The sequence below is a fragment of the Buceros rhinoceros genome, unplaced genomic scaffold, assembly GCF_000710305.1.
Source record: "Buceros rhinoceros silvestris isolate BGI_N320 unplaced genomic scaffold, ASM71030v1 scaffold21436, whole genome shotgun sequence".
Classification (NCBI taxonomy): domain Eukaryota; kingdom Metazoa; phylum Chordata; class Aves; order Bucerotiformes; family Bucerotidae; genus Buceros; species Buceros rhinoceros.
In genome coordinates this window covers 31,067-42,134 of record NW_010419580.1, presented here as the reverse complement: position 1 = coordinate 42,134, position 11,068 = coordinate 31,067, and the positions used below count along the sequence as shown (strand labels likewise).

The 11,068-nt window shown below is 39.4% G+C and overlaps 1 pseudogene; it reads left to right on the top strand.

The window, feature by feature from the left end:
* Positions 1-4,491: 4,491 nt before the first annotated feature.
* On the top strand, positions 4,492-5,025 carry LOC104495951 (annotated as a pseudogene).
* Positions 5,026-11,068: the final 6,043 nt, after the last annotated feature.

Genomic DNA, 11,068 nt, shown 5'->3' with positions numbered 1-11,068 from the left:
GTTCGGGTTTTTTTGTTGCTGTTGGTTTTGTTTGGTTGGTTGGTTTTTAGCTGTATACACTAATGATATGTTCACTTGGATAGGAAGGAGGTGTGATTATCAGCCTCTTCTAGAAAAGAGCGGAGGCCGCATTTCCCTATGTTTGGACAGTTCCTAGGTTTTGTTAGTGGTCACCTACCTACCTACCTCTGGCATGTTGTACCTTTTAGTGTCCCTGAATCAATGCCTGGGTGATAAATGTTTGAAGTCCCATGGAGGCTGAAACTTAGCTTTCACTGTTACCAGTCTTGGCTGTTAAAAATCAAGTAAGAGATTTGCTGTAGATTCTTGGCATTAATGTATCCCAGTCAACCACAGAGCTTTATCTAATGAACATGTCCTACGATTATAACAAAATATATATTCTTAGCTTATTATCATAGCTCAGGAGAACTTCATCTATGCATGGACAGGAATTGTGCTCTCAGATCACACAGAATTTTGAAACTCTCATCCATAGTGTTTCTGCCCGTTAAGATTCAGAGGCTGAATTCTCCCAACAGATCCTCCCAAAGTTTCCTCTTGGATCAAAGACAGGACTTAAACATCAAAGACAGGCCTTAAAATTTTGGATTTGGTGGTGATTGTGAAGTGCACAGGTGGTTGGACCAAATCAGAGTGATAGGCTGTTTCAAAGGAAGGATGAGGCGTTGTTTACATAAGCAGCAAGTTGTTGTGTTTATAGGTCAATATTTATCAAACGCATTAAGGCTGCATTACATGCTATAATGTACTCCATTTTATGGTAGCTTCCATATTCCCATTTTGCATTCCTGAGCCACACCATTTTAAATGTCTCCCAGAAATCTCACTGAAATGCCTCAAGAAAATCAGATCCTTTCTCAAATTAGAGTGAGAATGTAAAAAATGTGAACTCAGTATCTCCTGTGGAGCCCCATCTGCACTAGCACAGCAGCTCTCTGTTGGCTCAGGATGCTCGAGTGGTTTCCTGTCTTGTCCTCAGAAAGGAATCTTTGCTCGGATAATCCCTTCATTTCTTGGCTTGCATTTTAATTTGCCTTCCATATGATTTTCATGTTTTATTTTTTGTTTTCATGCCTGTGGTGGGTTGACCCTGGTTGGATGCCAGGTGCTCACCAAAGCCACTTTATCTCTCCCCTCCTCAGCTGGACAGTGGAGAGAAAATAGAACAAAAGGCTCATGGATCAAGATAAGGTCAGAGAGATCACTCAGCAATTACTGTCACAGGCAAAACAGACTCCACTTGGGGAAATTAGTTTAATTTATTACCAATCAAATCAGAGTAGTATAATAAGAAATGAAACCAAATCTTAATAACACCTTCCTCCCACCCTCCCTTCTTCGCAGGCTTAACTTTACTCCCGAATTCTCTACCTCCTCCCCTTGAGCAGCACAGGGAGTCAGGGAATGAGGGTTGCAGTCAGTTCATCAAATGTCTCCGCAGCTGCTTCCTGCTTGGAGGGGGGACTCCTCACGGTCTTCCCCTGCTCCGGCATGGGGTCTCTCCCACAAGCTGCAGTTCTTCATGAGCTGCTCTGGTGCGGGTCCACTGTGTTGTGATATCTTACAATGTTATCTACTTGGGCTTTGAACATATTTAGCAGGAAATTGGGTTTCTCTCTAAACTTAAGGATTGTGAAGTATTGAAAGTTTTTTTTGTATCAGTGGCAATAAAGAGAATGCCCAGTAGACTTTTAAATAGTGACACATTTTAATAATTTGAAATAGTACAGATAATTTTATTCTAGAATAAACACTGTAATGGGACATGAGTAGTGGATTAAATAGCAGCAGGTCTTATTTAGTCACAAAATGGGGGGAAGAGAACATATTATGCAAATATATCAATGGAGACAAGCTCCCACAAAAGAAATAGAGATGACTGAAATATGAGAGGGAGCCTGGCTGTTACCTGTGTGTTTTACCAATATCGGTGGTTGGCAGTGCACAGAAGGGAAGGATACTGGGGTGGCTGATGAAAACAGGTGACAGTACAAGTGAGCAGGAGCATTAAATGGTGCCTCTGTGAATTGTACTTACTGTTCTACTCTCGGGACCATGCTTTTATGATTGTGCTTGGAGTGTTTGAAGATGTGGTACTTCTGTTCTGCAGCAGCACCATCTCTAAGCTATTAGTCTAACGTAGGCAAAAAGCAGGAGGGAAGCAAGACATGTCTTCATTCTGGTGTAGATTTACTTTGCAACCCCTGTCCCAGTCCATGGGCTTTTGCTCCCCAGGCACTGCTTGAGAGCTTTATGATGGGAAAGTCTTACGTGAGCAAAGACATGTTGTCCAAGGATCTGCACACAGAATGTAAAACTCACCTGCTCTCAGTGACTCTAGTGTCACTCGGGTTTGGTGGTGATTGTGAAGTGCCAAATCAGAATGATAGGCTGTTTCAAAGGAAGGGTGAGGTGTCATTTACGAAAGCAGCAAGTTGTTGTGTTTGGGTGTCAGTTTCTCCATAGCACAGATGTATTGTTTTGAACAGTGAGCATGGATGACTTGCATCTGCTTTGCTTTGCAAGCCTTCAAGTGACATGCAATACTCCCTCAAGAATTTACCAAGTCTCTAGTAAATGAACTTCTGTCCTGATTGTACTTTTTAATTTCGATTTAGCAGTCTTAAAGATGCTATACTATTCCTGGGTCATTGACAGCTCTAGTGTGAAAGTATCCAAATTGCACACCTGTGTGTACTTCTGCACTTCCCAAAGAGTGATTCAGGCTTCTCTCTGAAACAGTACAATCAGTGTTTCTTTCAGGGAATACCAGTTTCTTCTGCTGTTTATTCCAGTACTCTGCTGCTTTGGATTGCAGATGCAGAAAAATAATTAAAAGAGAATGACACACTTCTATTCAGGAATGAGAACTGAAACCTGAGAGGAATTCTTTGATATATCAGCCATGAGCTGGCAAATACATCAGCCATGGAACTGGCATATAGCTGTAACAGCTTCAGGCCAGCAGTATTGCCAGTGACTTGTACTGCAATTAACAGAATTTGGGACCAGCATTCTGGCCGTGATGGGAGTACTGGAGAAGTGAAGTGATTTTTTTTTTTGTTTTTTTTAATCTCCCATTTCTCTGTTTCCTTGAGTAAAATAGCTAAACACAACTGATGCAGCAGACTGATATGCTTGTCACTCTTCTCACTACTCAAGGTACTAGTACTTTGAATAACACCTGAGTAGTTCCCCATTACTGATTTGGCATGTAACTGGAGAGAGTAGTTGGAGGGAAGAGAGATTGTTGCCCAGTTTTTCTCCCCTTTCCTTGTGCTGCGAGATTTGGCAGGGTTCTCTGGTAGGGGAGAAGGGGAGAGGAGCCAAAAGTGTGTGGCAGGGCAGGGCTTGGGAACAGTGTGATCAGAGAGGTGCAAAACATGTAATTTTTGATATATAACAAGTGATTGTTTGGCCTGCCTGTATTTAGACCTGTATTGCTGCTGTTGAGTATATGTACCCTATCTGCCATTAAATCTTGGTCTGTTGGAAAGCAGTGAGTCTTTGCACAAAATATATTCACAAGTCTAGAATACAAAATGTTTTATATTATACTTTATGTGCAGGGCTGGAGGTTCAAAAGTCTGTCCTTCCAGAAGGAGGTGCAGCAGATGTTAGGGTTCCTCTTAAATGAAGAGAGGAAAGACAGAGCCTGAGTCCCTATCCCAGCAGTCAGTAAAATATTAAATTCTGCTGGGTTTTCCATCTGTACTTCCTTATCTGTATTTCAGTTTCTCATCCAGCCTAGTACGTACTGTTTGGCTTAAGTATATCCTTCAGAAACACATCCAGACTTGCCTGAAGGCATCAAGTGATGGAAAATTTACCAGTGTTCTCAATTAATGGCAAGGAGTAGTTGTTGAAAGACTGGTTTATTCACTGGTTCAATTGCAGCTGGAGAATTTATTGCCTGTGGTTGATGCGAAAAAGCACTGCCTTTCTTTCTGAAAGAACAGCAATGTGGTAACTTGGTTTGGTAAATACTTGCGTTTTAACAGCAACTACCCTAGAAGATAGACTAGAGTTCCTGATACATGGTAGTTACTTTTCTGGAAACATAAACCAGAAGTAAACCATCATGACTGGTAAGTTACATCTAGAATGTTTTTATTATATCAGAGATTTTTGATTTTAGCATGAGCCTGAAAAAAAGCCCTGACTAACACAGGAATCCTTAGTCTCGTGGTATCAAGTTTATATAGGTACCACATCTCATGGAATGTGATCATCAGATGCATTCACTTGTGTCCGTGTATTCCAGCCACAGGTAAAAGGAACTCTTGTTTATCACTTTATATGCTATTAAATCTATTTTCATGAGCATGCGGTATCTTTGTGCTTCAGGATCAAGCTGCTGGTTGCATTTGTGAGTATTACTGAGATAGTGCTTGATTATAAAGTTTCCACTGCTTCTGCTTAAGTGTGTATTTTAAGAATGACTATTATTTTTTTGTAACTTTGCAGAGTACAGATGCCAATTCAAACGTGAGGAAAAGAACAAATGCCACAGTACAGTCCGAAGCTGATGGTGGAAGCCGAATTGACACCAGGCACAGCTCCATCCAGCCTCCCTCTGTAGCTCAGGGGTCTTCTGACATTACACCCCATTCCCTTTCTGCATCAAGTCCCAACCCTTTCACACGCATCAATGCATCAGAGACATTATCTTCTGCAAGAGCTACCCCTCCAGCTCCTCCTTCTACCCCAATTTTAACTGGATTTGTATCCCAGCATGCCACAGCTGGATCCCCCTCCATTCAGCACTTGCTTGGATCTAGACTGGAACAGATTCAGACCACCACACCTAATACGTTAGGAGCACCTGCAAAGTCATCTACTGTCACACCACCTGCTCCCTCTGCCTCCCATTCTGGCACGAGTAAGATAGACAAATATGCACGCATTTTATTTCCTGTTACCTTTGGAGCATTTAACATGGTCTACTGGGTGGTGTATCTATCCAAGGATACCATGGAAAAATCAGAAAGTCTAATGTAGTTTTGCTGCTATGTAGTAGTTCCTAAATTATATTCACATTTGATGCAGAGTTTCTTCTTTTGAAACTATTTAAAAAGGTCAATAATTCTTATTTATAAAAGCTGTGTGCTACTTTCCCATTGTAAAGGCTGGAGTTACTGGGGATAATTAGTTAATTCATCTCAGAGTAGAGGGTAACAGATTTGTCTTCCTCCCTTCAGCTAGCAGTGAACGACCATTCTCTTCAGACAGATTACTCTGGCTATGCAGAACTTGCCTTTGGGAGGAACATGCACCTGAAATAAATCAAAGGCAGAGGTGCATAGCTGTGCAGTGGAACACGTCTTGACTGCTAGGAATGCACATGCTGATCATTAGAGATCCTTGAGGCACCCAGCACTGATGTCTGGACACAGCACTGCATTCTCAGAGTGCAAGGTCCATGTCCTGAATATTTCGACGGTGCTTGCTGGAAAAGGACTTTCCCTGCTAGATTAGAATTGGCAGAATGGGGGGAAGAAAATGAACAGTGGAAAAAGAAAAGAAAGTCCAGCCTGGGAGAGTGCAACTCCAGAAAAGTTATGCAAAGGAGTCGTAGAGCTCCGTATATTTTTACTAAGATTATTTTGCATTGCAACCTGGGAAATTCTCACTCCAAAATAAGAATGGATGAACCATGATAAAAATATGAAATCTCATGTAATTCTCAAAATTGGAGTTTATTGTTTGGTAAAGTAATCTTAAGTGTGTGATTCTGCCTTGACATTGCTGATCAGCTTGAGTGGGTTTATTCCTAAATTACATCCGTTGTGGCAGATGAGGACCGGGCACACAATGTTTGAATTTTTTTCTGAGTTCTTTCATTGGATGCTTTAGAGTTTGTGTTTTCTCCCCTTGTATTTTTCAGTCACACTCTTCTGATTTCCTTTGAACACATGTTTCTCCCACTTTTATATAATGTTTGAGTCAAATTAAATTTTCAACAAAGTTTTAAAAGTGGCTTCAAAATTAAGCAAAAAAACCCAGTTTCTGTTCTTTGATGAGCATGGCTATAGCACATCTTCGAGTGAATGAGAGACAGTCTTTTGTGAGGAATGCTGTGACATAAGAAAGTTTCTAGGTGGAACCCGAGTAAAAAAAAATTATGATCTTTTTGTTTCTCTTAAACTATATGGCAGAGATAGATGCTTTTCTTAGCGGCTAAAATTGCAATATGCAAGCAGGCAACTTTATTAAAGAATTGAATAGTTTAAACTTGATACAGATCTTGGTCAGAAATGTTCTTTTCACCAGAATAGGTGGGAGATATGCTGACAATAAATCTAGAAATTTTTTTCACAGGCCTATGTGGTTAGGCAAATGGTTAGCATTTCTGTGCAGCTGGCAAGAGAAAATCAAAGGCCAAATTCTCAGCTGTGATCTGGCTGTGCCTTTTAAGGGTCTGGACCAATCCTTAGCTTCAACTGATTGGAATATCAGATTGGTAATGACCAAGTGACAGATGGAGACCATCAGCAGCCTGGGTGATTGAGGATATGCATGAGACTGCCCTAGACTATATTGGGACAAGGATGAGAGTAAAAAGACCCCATAGTAGTGAAACTATGACTATATCTTTGTGCCTCTGTGTCTCTCCAAACCTTTTAGCCAGCTCATGGCTGAGAATATGACCTTTAACTTATGGGACCTGTGAGACTGCAAGAGTTGTGTACTGCAGGGTGAGGAATGGACCCCCCAGGCTGCTGTTTCATGTATAGTGTTGCACTGTTGATGACAGAATGCACGGGATGTGGGAGTGTCTTGCATGATTTTTTTGTGCTGTAGTGATATAAACAGTTACCTTAGTCTTTTTCTTACTGAAGTGATGCTCTCAAAAGGCCAGGTAATAATATATTAGGAGGGCCAGGTATAGTCCTGTCCTTTTTGTCTTTTACATCTAGGAGTCTGAGATTACAAGACTCCTTAGAAAACCATCACTTGTGCCACAGTGCAGAACTGGTAATGGAGAACCCGTGCAAGATGTCTAAGTGCAGTAGTTTGCGTATTTGGATATATCTCTAGTTGCTGTAACTATTTCTTCCCTAATTTCTTCATATTATTGCAGATTTTCAGAATAGAAGATAGTATCCAAGAGGCCATTGTTTTTTTTTTTTTAGCCAGAAGAAGTAAAGCTAATTCTCTGGCAATTATTAATCATAATTCCACAAATAATAAAATATTTCCAGTTTGAAGAATGATGACCTTCTGTGTTGAGGACCTAGTATTTATGCCAGAAGTTACTGCAATTAATCTTTGCTTTTCTCTATGATGAAACCCAAGGATGTTTTCTTTCAGGCAGCGCTTTGAAGGATTCACTAGAAACAGCTGTCTCTTCATTCCACCCATCCCCATATACTGATTGTATAATCATCCTTTTCACTGCATTGTTCATTGTAGGATCAACAGTGGTTTAGGCTATTTGACCAAGATCGATCTAAATGTGCTTGGATTCATTTATGGTTCCTGTTCCATTCTAAAGACTTACAAGGAGGAAACAAGGATTGTAAAAATTAATAGATTCCAAACATTTATTTCTATGCTTTCATTTTGAAAGAAATTTTTAATGATGTCACAGAAGAACAAAAGTTTTAATCTGTCAGTTATTTCTGAAGTACCTTTGACCACTTGCATGCTTTTGTTCAAAATGAGATATATATTAAAAAAAATTCATAATGAGTCTAGGACTGATTTATTGTACTGTGCTACATTTTTTGTCTTACGGCATACAAAGACATTATCATAACTAGCTTTCCAAAGTACCTACCATCAATCCAAATAGGAATTTGTTAACAGTGGTTCTTCATTATATTTAATCATCTTGTAGAGTGATAAGAAACAGCAAAGAGCCTGCAGTAGACTCAGTAACACTGGCAGATTCTGATTACTGTGTAATTCAGAAGCATAAACAAAAGCAGGAATATGCTAAATATAGTGGCCCAAATGTTCAACACTGCTAACTAAAATCCTGAGGGAGAATGTTGCAGGTGTCATTTCAATGACCAAATGGCTTATTAGGGATGAGTTTGAGTGAGACGAACTCTACAGGAGCTATTTTTATCTTTTTTTTATTGGCTTTGTTTTACCATAGTGATTTAAAACTAACCAAAGACTTCAGATAAGTCATCTCGACCAACAGGAAAGGAAACTGGATAGAAAGCCAAAAAACCTTACCAGGAAACAGAGATAGAACTCTGCTGAGTGCTGTTTCCTCGGAGACATTGTTAGCAACAGCAAAACTCCCACAGACTGCAGAGCTGTGGCCCCAGCCCTAACACAGTCATTTGAGAAAACCAGTTAAAAACTCAGTTCAGGAAGATTTCCTTTACAGAAACTGAAGTGTATTTTGTCAGTTGTGAGCAAGGCCGAATTTCTATAAGCCCACTATAAGGGATGGGTTGGAGTGAGATGAACTCTACAGGAGCTATTTTTATTTTTTTTCTATTGGCTTTGTTGAGCAATCTGTTTTCTGACAGTACCATAGTGATTTAAAACTAACCAATTTTCATTGCAATTGTGAAAATAATGAAGCCGAGCAAGGTGGCAAACCTAGACCCCCAGCCCTCCATGGTGACCTGAGCTCACCAGCAGAACTGGGGTCTGTTTCTCCTCCTATAAAATGGACTTGTCTCCATCAAATGGATGTCGATGGTGCATTTCTTCTCCCATGCGTCTTCTAAGTGAAAAAATAGAGACTTTGTAAACTCTTTAGTCATTCTCTCTACATTTCCTTGTGATCAGGCGAGTAGACCATATGATAATTGAATGAAAGAGGTAAATAATTTAATAAGAAACATGATTAGAGCTTTTCTGTTAATGAGAGCTAAAATGTATTGATTATAGAGTGTTCAAGCGTAGCCTTTAGTATCTCATTTTCACCATTCAGGATGGACCTTGCAAAAAATTGGGCAAACCAAGTAACTGTATTTAATAGGATTTAACCAGTATTTCTACAGAAAAGTGAATGAACTCAGCTTTTCATTATGCACAGAATTCTGTCTCCTTCCACTTTCTTGCATACCTCCATCCATTTGGATGTGGTATACCTTATGCTGTAGTACAGTGTCTGTGTGCCATGTGAGACATCAGAGTACACAGTGTATATTTATCCAGTTTATCCAAAACCGAACATTCCCATCTCTCTTCTCTATTGGAAGGGAAGAGGAGGCCAGAATGGAAGAAAAGACCACACAGCTTGTGTAAGAAGCAGATATTGGCCACCTGGGACATTTTTTCATAGATGCTATAGGAGAATCTTTCTCAGTGCGAGAAGCTGGAGCATGGTTTTGCTGTAGCACACTCCCCCTCCAAATTCCAAAAGCTTCCAAGAGATCTATTGAGAAAGCAGAGTAGTTCACAGACTTCACACACTGAGCTCTAGAACTTTTGCTTGACCCAAAAGATTTTTGGTGACTTTTTCCATGTCTTCCCAGGACTTGCCAATCAGGTTTGGCTGAACTAAAATAGATAGGCGTTGTGTGGCTGGTACTCTTGTGAATTGCAATACAGACAGCTGACAGAAATTTGCCCTTGATTTTATTTAATCCTAAAATTGAATAACAGATTACAAAAATGGCAGCTGTAGTGTTGAGAAGCCTAGGTGAAGTATAATGTTTGCTGATGATATGGCTAAAGCCAAGGGTGATCAAAGTTGTAGAAGCATTAGAGAACCGCAGAACTATGTGACAGTAGGTTTGCAGCAGGTCAGTGAGAAGTGGGGAGAACAGGACATACTTCTTTTCATAGTCTGACAAGCATAAAGCAATACAGCATAAAGTTGGAGGAGCTAAACTCTATAAATTAAATTTTCTTAGTGAAAAAGAACAGGGCAAGTCAGTATTAACCACCCCAACCACCCCTAAAACTACGGAAAAATCCAGGAAAAAAGAAACCAGTCAAATGACAATAGTATTTTTTCTCCCCAAATATATATACTTTTCCCCCCAAGACCTTATATTACTTTTACTGTGTGATTCCAAGGTAAGTTATTTATACTTATGTTGTTATAAGGACCTGTACTGGTATCCACTGAAATCAGTACGTGTTTTTAATTGACTTCAGTGCTCTTGAAACAGGAAGTTTACTGCAATGAAAAATATAACATTTAAAAAGAGTCTGATATGCATTAATTTGTAGAGTCTTCATTTGTAGGTCTCTCCTCTGAGTCAAGATGTAGCTTTTTTGGAGAATATAAGTGTGGTGAGCAGTTTCAGCATGTTCTGAGTAAATAAGACTCTGAAAGTAAGTTTTTGCCACATCACAAGCAAGTGAGAGTAGTGTGAAGTACAGAGCACTCTGAAAAGATCTCTCTTTGCTAATGTTATGTACTGTGTTCTTAACTGCAGGGAATGAAAAAGGCAGTTATTGCAAAATTGGTGGAATTTGTAAAACATGCCTTGTTTTCACATGAATTAGACAACACAGTAGATATTTGCTTCAGAATCGACTAGCATTGCCTTCTGGTGCGTAACTTAGTGCATCTACAAATATCTCTTACGCTTTCTTAGGATTTTTATATTATTCCCCTAGAAAGTACTTCAGAGCAAACCAGTTACTATCCACTGCAATTCACTAAATTTTTTTTGGTCGTATTTCTATTTTCATTTCATTGTGCAAGAGAAACTGAGAGCATGATGGCTTCTTTAAAATAAAAATAACAGCAGTAAAAATAAAAAGCCTTGGAGATTCCCTTTTTAGAAAACCATCCAAACTCTCATCAATTATTGAATGCTCTTTTTAAATAATAGCCCAGTTTTAGCATTTAAAAATACTAATGTGATCACAGCCTGGATACATAAATACATATATCCATTTAAATAATATGAATTCCCTGAACTGGAAGGGAGGCAGCCTCAAGAGACACTTGCAAGCAGTCTTGTTTTGAAAGAGGAACTTTCTGGATGAAAAGCACCATGTGAGGTACGTAACTTTTAAAAATTAACTTTATATCTCTATTTTTGAGAAAAAGATCCCAAGGAAAAATATAGTACTACTGAATTAATCCTCAAGTAGCACAGAGATCTAGATT